Below are 10698 nucleotides of genomic sequence, written 5' to 3'. Positions count from 1 at the left end.
AATGATCTGTATCAACAACAAAGTTCTAAAGCCAAAATATTTAAGAGAAGTACAAATGGTCTGGCTTTGGAAAAGAAACCAAATACCAACAGTTTGCTATTACAATGATCATGAATGCCAGGTACTTTGAACACTTAGCATTTTGCATGCCAGATAGTTTACCGGGCAACACCGGGTACAGCAATGTAGGCTGTACAGTGAATGGCTGCTGGTTTCCTTTTCCCCTGTAACAACACACTGCTACAGTAACTCTGCATGCTTTCATTTCAGTAACCTCTAGAGGTCCTTTATTACAAGGTATCAGAGCACTAAAAAGATTTCTGGGACTTCATTGAGTTTAAAAAACAGATGCATATGACTATTTTTTTTAATTGTTAACAGATATTTTTTTACATGGGGCAGGTTTTGGCTACAGCTACTTTTATTATAAAAACACAAGATTTTCAAGGAAGAAACCTAATGTCCTCATTTTATGTTATCAGTTTTAGAAAGAAATAACAATTAAGCGTCAGTCAATTACCTTCACTTAGGAGAGGGAAGAAGAAATCATAGCCCTCAGACAGACTGGGGAGGCAGGAGAGAATTATGCAAAACAGGAGGTTTATTAAGGTTCTACAGATACATGCCTGGGTTCTTCCCAAAATACCTTCACCCACTCTCAGATATTGGGCTTAGGACTGTAAAGTATTGAGCTCAGTTCTTGTGGCAACAGGACATAGGATTCTAAACAGTCTTGGTTTGAAATGGAATAAGATCATGAGGAATTGCTTTAACAAGGCATGTGAACAAGCTGTTCTTCACTGCCAACCCTTTCCCTCCACTTTTGCTTCCTAACATGTAAAGTCATAGTTTCCTGAAATGATTTTTTGCATAGGTGTGCCTAAATATTGTGGAACACAACAGCATTTGCTCATTATTAAATGTGTCAGATTCACTATCTTCAAGTGTTTATTTTCAATGCTGAATTTGTTCCTGTGTCCTTGCCTCCACAGTTTGTGAGTATACTTCCTGGTTACAATTTACTAGTTAAAAATAAAGTTGGCCTGGCGTGGTGGCTCACACCTGTAATCCGAGCACTTTGGGAGGCACAGGCAGGCAGATCACGAGGTCAAGAGATTGAGACCATCCTGGCTAACACGGTGAAAACCCGTCTCTACTAAAAACACAAAAAATTAGCCAGATGTGTTGGCAGGTGCCTGTAGTCCCAGCTACTCGGGAGGCTGAGGCAGGAGAAGGGCATGAACCCAGGAGGTAGAGCTTTCAGTGAGCCGAGATCGTGCCACTGCACTCCAGCCTGGGTGACAGAGCAAGACCCCGTCTCAAAAAAAAAAAAAAAAAAAGTTAGAGGAAGCACTAATTGTACTATTTTTAGTACAATTAGAAAGACATTGTACTCATTTCCTTCACACTCCAAAAGAAAATTGGTTTTATGATTTTGTGGCAAGGCTTGATCTAAGGACAGAATATAACTTTTCTGTAATCACTGTATATTAGTCTTCTAACCTCAGCAGATATTTTTTCTGAATATATTTGAATAATTTCTCATACTCTTCCTGTCTTCTTCACTTTGTTGAAACAGATCAAGCCCAAGTATTTTTGGGTTGTCTACCAATTCCAATAGAGAGCCTTGATTTGGGATTAGGTTACTCTGAAATATTTTCCAAAGAAACTCAATTTTACAGAATCAAAGTGTACTTGTGGTTCATTTTATAGCATGGAAAACATGTATTTCTAATTTCCACTTTAGAGGGTTTATTTTTTCACCATCACAACTAGGAATTTTAATTCTTTGTCTGAAAAATTATACCGTACGTATTTCCCTCAAAACCATTTGGTATGAAGTACTGCCCATTAGAAGCAAGCTGAACATTTTGAATATATATTATTCATCTCATATGGGATGACCTTGCTCAGTAGGTCATAATTTGAAGATCTATTATGACTGTGATTAATAGGACTTCTCCCGACCAGTATCTGAAATAAATGCAATGGCCACCGTAACACAATTACCTGGTTTTCATTTTAAAGTCTTTCCACTTAGAAACTAAGTATACGTAGAGGTTACGCATCTCAGTCTGGCTGACAGACTCTCAGGTGGGTGGGCCTATTACAGTCTATGCAAAGAGGAACCCCAGGTCACTCATTAAACCATGGTCAATATAAATGATGCAATGGGTTTTGTCCCAAGGACCGATGGCTAGATAATTTGACAAAAGGACAGAGAAGGATTGTGGAAAAAAAAACAAAAAACCAGATCAATGGCTATTAATTTGAAAGCAACACATATCCTAGAAAGAAACAGTTTATACTGTTATTTAGAATAATCACCATTTTCAATGAGCTGACATTTCACATAGCTTTGGGACTATAGCAAGGCAATAACCCTCAACATCTAATCTCAGCCCTGCCTTTTGTCAATGATCTCTTGATATTGCTTCAAAGGCAAACCCAATACTTTGTGAGCAATGGCTTTCTTTGTCATAAATAGCAAGTAGTGCACAGAGTTCAAAGGAAGTTCAAGTGATGTACCCACTAAGGCAAAATATCTCGTGTTAAAATTTCCCTGAGTACGTGAATACTTTTTTCCTGGCCATTTCCTTAATGAGCATATACTTCTAATGCAATAGAGCAGTAATTTTATTGTATTTTGATGACACTATAAAAACATGAAGGAATTAAAAGTTCCAGTGTAGATTTCTTTCTTTTTTTTTTTTTTTGAGACGGAGTCTCACTCTGTCACCCAGGCTGGAGTGCAGTGGCGCGATCTCGGCTCACTGCAACCTCCGCCTCCCGGGTTCACGCCATTCTCCTGCCTCAGCCTCTCCGAGTAGCTGGGACTACAGGCGCCCGCCACCACGCCCGGCTAATTTTTTGTATTTTTGGTAGAGACGGGGTTTCACCGTGGTCTCGATCTCCTGACCTCGTGATCCGCCCGCCTCGGCCTCCCAAAGTGCTGGGATTACAAGCGTGAGCCACCGCGCCGGGCCCTCCAGTGTAGATTTCTATCCTGTCAGTGTCAAGATACAATTTACATAACTGTTTAAAGCTAAATTATAAACTTAATTATTCATATCATTTTAAGACACTGTTTGGAATTTGAAAGTATAATATGATACATAGTTTAAAATAAATTAGCCATTTCCTATTTGAAAAATAAAATCCTCATTCTGTTAGGAGAACACATCATGATACTGATGAGAATCATTTGTTTTGAAATGCGTATTTGGCCAGCACACCAGACCATTAGTCCAAAAGCACGGGATTAAGTCTTGTCTCTTCTGTGGCCCATGCCATACATACTTAGTCACCTAGTCCTCTGCCTGGTAGGAGGCTTCAATCACTACACTGGAGCTGCAGAGAAACAGTGTCATTGAGTATAAATAAAACATTGCAACCCATAACTCCTGAAACACAAAACTCAAAGTCTGTATCTTATTGTTTACTGGTTAGTTGTATCATCTCTACTGGGCGTTGAGGTACTAGCAGTAATTAAAAATATAAACTTGCAAAAATATTATAAATGCATTAGACCTAATAAAGATCTAGGCAATGGATGAAAATATGTGGTTTGTGCTGTCCAGACCACAATCCTTGGAATCTAGTTGTGAAATGCTGCTCTATTCCCCTTAATAATTTTTAGAAATATCATCAATATCTGTTTCTGACAATTTTTATTAAAGTGGCAAATGGTCATTAATGTTTTAGATCAGTTTTTCCATTAGATATCAGACAGAATTATCTAGGTATGAAAAGCCAATCATAAATAAGGTACTATTCAGTTAAACCGCTTTGTTCACACAAAGAATCATGCCATTGGTTTGCATACTTCTTAAGATTGTAATTTCACACTCTTCAGTGTCACAATTATATGGTCAATTAAGTATGTCATTAGCAGACCTGGGAACCCTCAGACACAACATTTCCATACAAGTCAAAATTAATACTGAGTCGATGTCTAAAATGCTCACACTTACAAGATTTATCTTACTATAGCTCAGATAGTGCATTCCACCTTTTTGTCACTCTATGTATTCATCTACAAATAAGCAACAAAATAAAGTCATTTAAAGACCAGAATTAAGTGCCTGTTAAACTTCTTAGGTGTTGTAAAGTATTCATCTGTTGACCCTGCTCTCCTAGGCTCTGAACAAGTTGTTCTATTTGGGTGACTGGCAAGAGGCATTTGGATCTTCTGAATAGAATGCCCTAAGATATTCATAAACCTTTCATAAGAAGAAAGGGTCTCAATACTTGTTGAAACACTGCACATGAGCTAACTTATATATGTTATCTTATTTAATCTTCATAACAACCTTACTAGCCTGAAATGTCCAGCAGACCAGGCGTAGCATTGGTTTTGCTCAACTTGTATCTTAAAGCAGCCAGCAAAGTGGAAAGAGAACAAACTTCCAATAAATATTCCTAGAAAGAGAAGGGGATAGAAGTGAAAGGAAAGATTAAGATGATATTATTGTACTCATTATAAGGATGAAAAATCTAAAATAAATACAGAAGGAGTAATATGTCCAAGATCACACAGGAGGAAGTTATGGGCCTAGCATTTCATTCCTGATCTTTCAGAATCCCAAACCGATGATTTCTGTACAAAATAGGCTTCCATTCATATATGTACCTTCATTTGCATTTTTAAAACAATACTTCATTCATGCCAGCCACCAGCTAAGAGAGTCCCAATTATCTGGAATCTAAGTCCAAAGGAACACAGTGATTGAGCGGATGTGCTGTCAAAATATTTCTGCATCACTCACTTTCTGTAAAAACAGAACCACCTACTGTGGCGAGTCTGGGAACAGGTGAGCACTTAGTTCACCCTCCAGCTCCACATTTCGAGTCTCCTTGTGAATCAAGCATGTGAATGCCTGAGCTTCTTTACTGTGACCTAACACATAGACATTCACAGAGATCTTCACAAAAGTCATTTTTTGAATAAATAAATGTTTTTATTTTTTATTTATTTATTTATTTATTTTTATTATACTTTAGGTTTTAGGGTACATGTGCACAATGTGCAGGTTTGTTACATATGTATCCATGTGCCATGTTGATTTCCTGCACCCATTAGCTCGTCATTTAGCATTAGGTATATCTCCTAATGTTGTCCCCGCCCCCCCCCACCCCCCACCCCACAACAGTACCCGGAATGTGATGTTCCCCTTCCTGTGTCCATGAGTTCTCATTGTTCAATTCCCACCTATGAGTGAGAACATGCGGTGTTTGGTTTTTTGTCCTTGCGATAGTTTACTGAGAATGATGTTTTCCAGTTTCATCCATGTCCCTACAAAGGACACGAACTCATCATTTTTTATGGCTGCATAGTATTCCATGGTGTATATGTGCCACATTTTCTTAATCCAGTCTATTGTTGTTGGACATTTGGGTTGGTTCCAAGTCTTTGCTATTGTGAATAGTGCCGCAATAAACATACGTGTGCATGTGTCTTTATAGCAGCATGATTTATACTCCTTTGGGTATATACCCAGTAATGGGATGGCTGGGTCAAATGGTATTTCTAGTTCTAGATCCCTGAGGAATCGCCACACTGACTTCCACAATGGTTGAACTAGTTTACAGTCCCACCAACAGTGTAAAAGTGTTTTTAATGAAGTGTATTTGAGCACTCTGGAGCATCATACAAATACAGGACAGACTGAAGGTATACATGCAGCTTAACTTAACATTTTTTGAAATTTTATATTGCAAAAGTATATGTATTTACTGTTGTGAAATTAGAAAGGATAGGCAAAGAGGGCGGTCTACAAAGCACTCCCTAGATCCACCATACTGAGACAATGCTTAATGCTTTGATGGATTTATTTTGTACTTTCTATGCATATGCATGTATTGTATACATACATGTGCATGGTTAAATATAAATGTTTTCCTTGGTGTTCTGTTTATCCATTTATTGTTATGAAGTAAATCCCCAAAGAGTACATTTCCTTTGCCCAAGGGAGTCTTTTGCTACATACTGCTGTACATAATGAAAACTAAAACAGGGGCTAACTTTTCAGCCTTGTGACCTTATGGTGATTCAAACAGAGGCTTCATCAAAGGCAGATTCAGCAATGAACTTGGTATGTGTAGGTGGTTATGCTTGGCATTATTGTTTGTAATAGTATGATAGGCATGATTTCAGTGTCTGCCGAAAGGGAATTGGTTAAGTAAACTGTGGTACATCCAAATGATGCATACTGTGTAGCTGAAAAGAAGAATGAGAAAGACTCTGTACTCACGTAGAAGAACTCGGATATATTCTGTGTGTTTTCTAAAAGGAAGAAGGAATGGTATCGTATGTGTGGTATGCTACTTTTTGTGTCGAGAGAGAAGGGTAGAATAAGAATATACATGTGTATCTGCAAAGATAAATTCTGAGATGATATATAAGAAATGAATTAAAAGTGTTTGGCTGTGGAAGGAGAATAAGACTGTGAATGGGATTTTGTCCCATACTTTTATAGATAGTTATATTTAAAAATTTTCTGGACTATATATTTGTACATATGACCCTTTTAAAAATAAGTGAATGAAGGAATGAAGTAGGATTATGAGAAAGAGATAAGAAAAAGGATCTAAGGGGCTGCCCATCTTCTTAGTACCCAGTGAATATTAATACATGACAATAGCAGCAAAAATTGGAAGAGTATCCCCAGGAGGGTGGTAGGGAGTCGGCCTTTCCTTTGTCTTTTCCTCAATTTCATATTTACACACACACACACACACACACACACACACACACACATATATATATATATTCTGAGAACAATAAAACAATTTGAAACAAAAATGTCTCCCGATCTCTTAAAAGGAAGATGGGGCAGCTTTATGTAGTGCACTTCCCAAAAATGGGCTGGTTTCCCTCAAGAGGCGGGGATTCTAGCCTACATGGGATACATATGGGAGAAAAAATAAGAAAAAGAAAAGAGATTTAAATAAAAATAAATGAAAACACTTCTCCCTTATTATAATAATTTGGATGACAAATATTAAGAAAAATCTTTGCCACTCAAAACATTCTAGTTTGTTGCTTTTTATACTTTTTTATGCATGTAAACATTTTAAAAAGTAGAATCATAATAGATAGCCTTTTGTCACTTGCTATATTTTGGGCATATTTCTGTGGCAGTAAATATATTCTGGCATCATCATTTTTAATGGTTGGATGTATATTAATTCCTTTCCTTTCTTTTTTTTCCTTTCCTTTCTTTCCCTTTCCTTTCTTTTCTTCTTTCCTTCCTTTCTTTTCTTTTCCTTCCTTCCTTTCCTTTCCTTTTCCTTTTCTCCTTCCTTCCTTCCCTCCCTCCCTTCCTTCCTTCCTTCTTTCTCCCTCCAAACTCCAAAGTCACATTTCACTTAATTTTTATCCTGCTAAATTTCGAAGTGTTTTAACTTAGTTATTTTAGTGTAAACAGGAGCAGGAGCGAATGTAATTATCTAGGTCTTGCTCTGTCACCCAGGCTGGAGTGCAGTGCCATAATCATAGCTACCACAGCCTCAAATTCCTGGGCAGAAACAATTTTCCTACCTCAGCCCGCCGAGTAGCTGGGACTACAGATGTGTGCCACCACTCCTAGCTATTTTTTAATATTTTTTGTGGAGATGTGAATTCGCTATGCTGCCTAGGCTTGTCTTGAACTCCTGACTTCAAGTAATCCTCCCACCTTGGCTTGTCAAAGTGCTGGGATTACAGGTGTGGACTGCTGCTCCCGGCCGAGAGTTTAGTTTTGTTTGCTAGTGGTGTTCTTGGTATCTTTTCCTATTTGAGGCTTTGGTGCTAGTGCTGAAGTATTACACTCACCACCCAAGGTTTACAGGACTTTTGTTTTAATATGGAACAGACGGAACTGTTTAGTTCTGCATCTTTGCAGGTATACAAAATGTGCCTACCAGGACTCTGCTTTATATCCATTGAAAGCAAGAAGTAATACAGTAAAACTTTGCCTGGCTAGAGGCTTTGAAGAAATGGAGTGTTCTGGTTGAATTCTATTAACTTGGAAGTATGAAGGTGAACAAATTCAGAACTTAAATTTCCTTTGAATGCAATTTGAAAATATAGCCAATGATTCCATTTTTCTTCTGTAGTAAGTTTGGACATTCCAATCTACTTGGTGTTTTATTATAGAACTCCTAGTGTGCCTGAGTCTTACACTGTGAAGATACCGTTTTAAAACTTCAGCAGTAAAAGGATGTAAATGGTTTTGTATGAGATCAGGCTGGATGAGAACTGATACTTGTAAACATACTTTTTAGAGTAAACCTCTGATTGCCACTTGTTTTCTTATGGAACTCATAAAAAGAAAACACATTGGATGGAGGGTGGGAGTAGGAAGGAGAGTTATGTGTTATGTGTTTTAATTGCATGCCATTGTTTCATATCAAGACAGAACATATGGTATCCCCGGCTTTGGACCTAGAGAAGGAAACACATTTTTCTACCTGCTGTATGGCAGAGCTTCTTAAACAGCTGGAGGGATTACTGCAGCATAGATTGCTAAGCCCTACTCCAGGGTTTCTGATTCACCAGGTCCAGGGTAGGGCCTGGGAATCTGCACTTATAAAGAGTTCTCAGGTGCTGCTGGTGCTGCTAGTCCAGAGACTACATTACTCTTGTCTACTAACTGTAAGTTGTAGAACTCTAGACAAAAACTTGGTCTGGGATAAGAAGCACACAGGTTATGGAGCAAATCATGAAAGATTCAAACCTTGATGCCAACCTAGTGTGGAATTCAGGTAACAAGCAGTACACAGTGACATAACACAATTCTTGGTTTTCATGACTGCAAGTCATAGCCAAGTATGAAGTGAGAAATTCAGTTTCATTTACAAGGCTTAGAGAGGCCAGGTGATTCTAGAAAAATGGGCCGTGTTTTAAACCAGTAAAGAGCTTTGAGTGCTTATTAAATTGAAAGCTTTTAAAATTTATTTTGTATCTTATTTTATTTCTTTTGAGATGGAGCTTCGCTCTGTCACCCAGGCTGGACTGCAATGGTGTGAGCTTGGCTCACTGCAACCTCTGCCTCCTGGGTTCAAGTGATTCTCCTGCCTCAGCCTCCCAAATAGCTGGGATTACAGGCACCCACTACCACGCCTGGCTAGTTTTTATATTTTTAGTACAGATGAGGTTTCACTATGTTGGCCAGGCTGGTCTCGAACTCCTGCCTTCAGGTGATCCACCCGCCTCGGGCTCCCAAAGTGCTGGGATTACAGGCGCAAGCCACCGCATCTGGCCCAAAAGCTTTGTGTTGTTACAGATATCAGACATGTTTCTTGTTTAAGAAAAAAAATTTTAACAATAACGTAGGAGAATAAGAGAAACGTTTTTCCAAAAAAGAGAAACTATTGTGATTATTTTATCTTATTGGAATGTTGGATAATATAGTCTGCTTCATTAATCATCAAACATGCTATGGATTTTCCATTTTTATAGGATCTTTATCTCAGTTATGGTAATACTGGTAATTTTTGTATTGTGTTTGAAAATGAAAAATATAGGCCAAAGTCATAGACCTTGCATAGAAGCTGGATAATGAAGACAGCTCTGGAGGAACACATAGATACACACACACAGACACACATATATATAAAGTATACACACATATATTTTTTAAAGTTTTAAATCTTTAAAGGAAAAGCCAGCTCCTCCCCTCTCCCAGAGTGGGCGGCTCCTCCACTCTCTTAGAGTTGGCTGGGATAGAGGTTGCATGGGCAGCTTTCCTTGTGAGCCACAGGTCCCTCTGGACATACTGCTGCCTGGCCGTGCCCCCTTTCCCTTTCATCTTTGTCATTGACCAATGGGCTTGGAGCATTACGGCCACGCCCCTGTTCTGCATTCTACTGGGGCCCTGGTTACGCCTCCTCTGGCTCAGTCACACAGCTGCCTGGTAGGCGAGTGGAAGTGTTCATCAGTGCTCACTGGGATTTCGCTGACGTGGCCCCAACCCTGCCTCCCTCCCCACCCCGGCTCCCTCCCCACCCCGTGATGGCAGAAGAAACTCGACAGAGCAAATTGGCCGCAGCAAAGAAAAAGGTAAATATGCACCAGGTCATGGCCCCTCAACCCAACCACAGATCCCCTCTGATGACAAGACCACTGCCAGAGTCCATACCACTCCTGAGGCACACTGGACTGGGCCCCCAACCGTGGCATCTCTGGGGTCCCCCCAACGAAGTCTTGTCAGTCAGCCCCGCCCCTTCAGCAAGCAGCCCAGTCCCTGCCCTTGCCAATTGCCCTATGTTGACTTTGGGCGGGTGAGTCCTGGGGATCCCCACTCCATTACTGGGCCCTCACCTCCAGCCGCCCCAAGTTTGACCTCCCTGGGCTCTTCGGGCTTGTGTCTCCAAGGACCTGGGTCCCCCAGCCCAGGCCCCGCCCTCATCTGTCATCCCTGGGTGACTTTGGGCTGGTGACTCCTGGGACTCCCTGCTGCAGACTGTGCCCTCCCCTCCTGCTGCCTCAAGGTCGACCTCCCTGGGCTCTTTGCGCTGGCATCTCCAAGGACCTGGGTCCCAACCCTGTGTTTCCTCCCCCGTTGTGGAGAGGTGACTCAGACACCTTGCTGATGTGGTCCCTCCCCCCCACCAGGAGGAGTGGAATATAGTGATGTCACAGTCCGCCTAGGAACTGTCATTACTGCAAGACCAGCCTTTGATCTTACGACCCAGTTCACCTAAGCGTTCTCA

Source organism: Hylobates moloch, unplaced genomic scaffold, assembly GCF_009828535.3.
Source record: "Hylobates moloch isolate HMO894 unplaced genomic scaffold, HMol_V3 SCAFFOLD_14, whole genome shotgun sequence".
Taxonomy (NCBI): domain Eukaryota; kingdom Metazoa; phylum Chordata; class Mammalia; order Primates; family Hylobatidae; genus Hylobates; species Hylobates moloch.
This window is presented reverse-complemented; position numbering follows the sequence as displayed.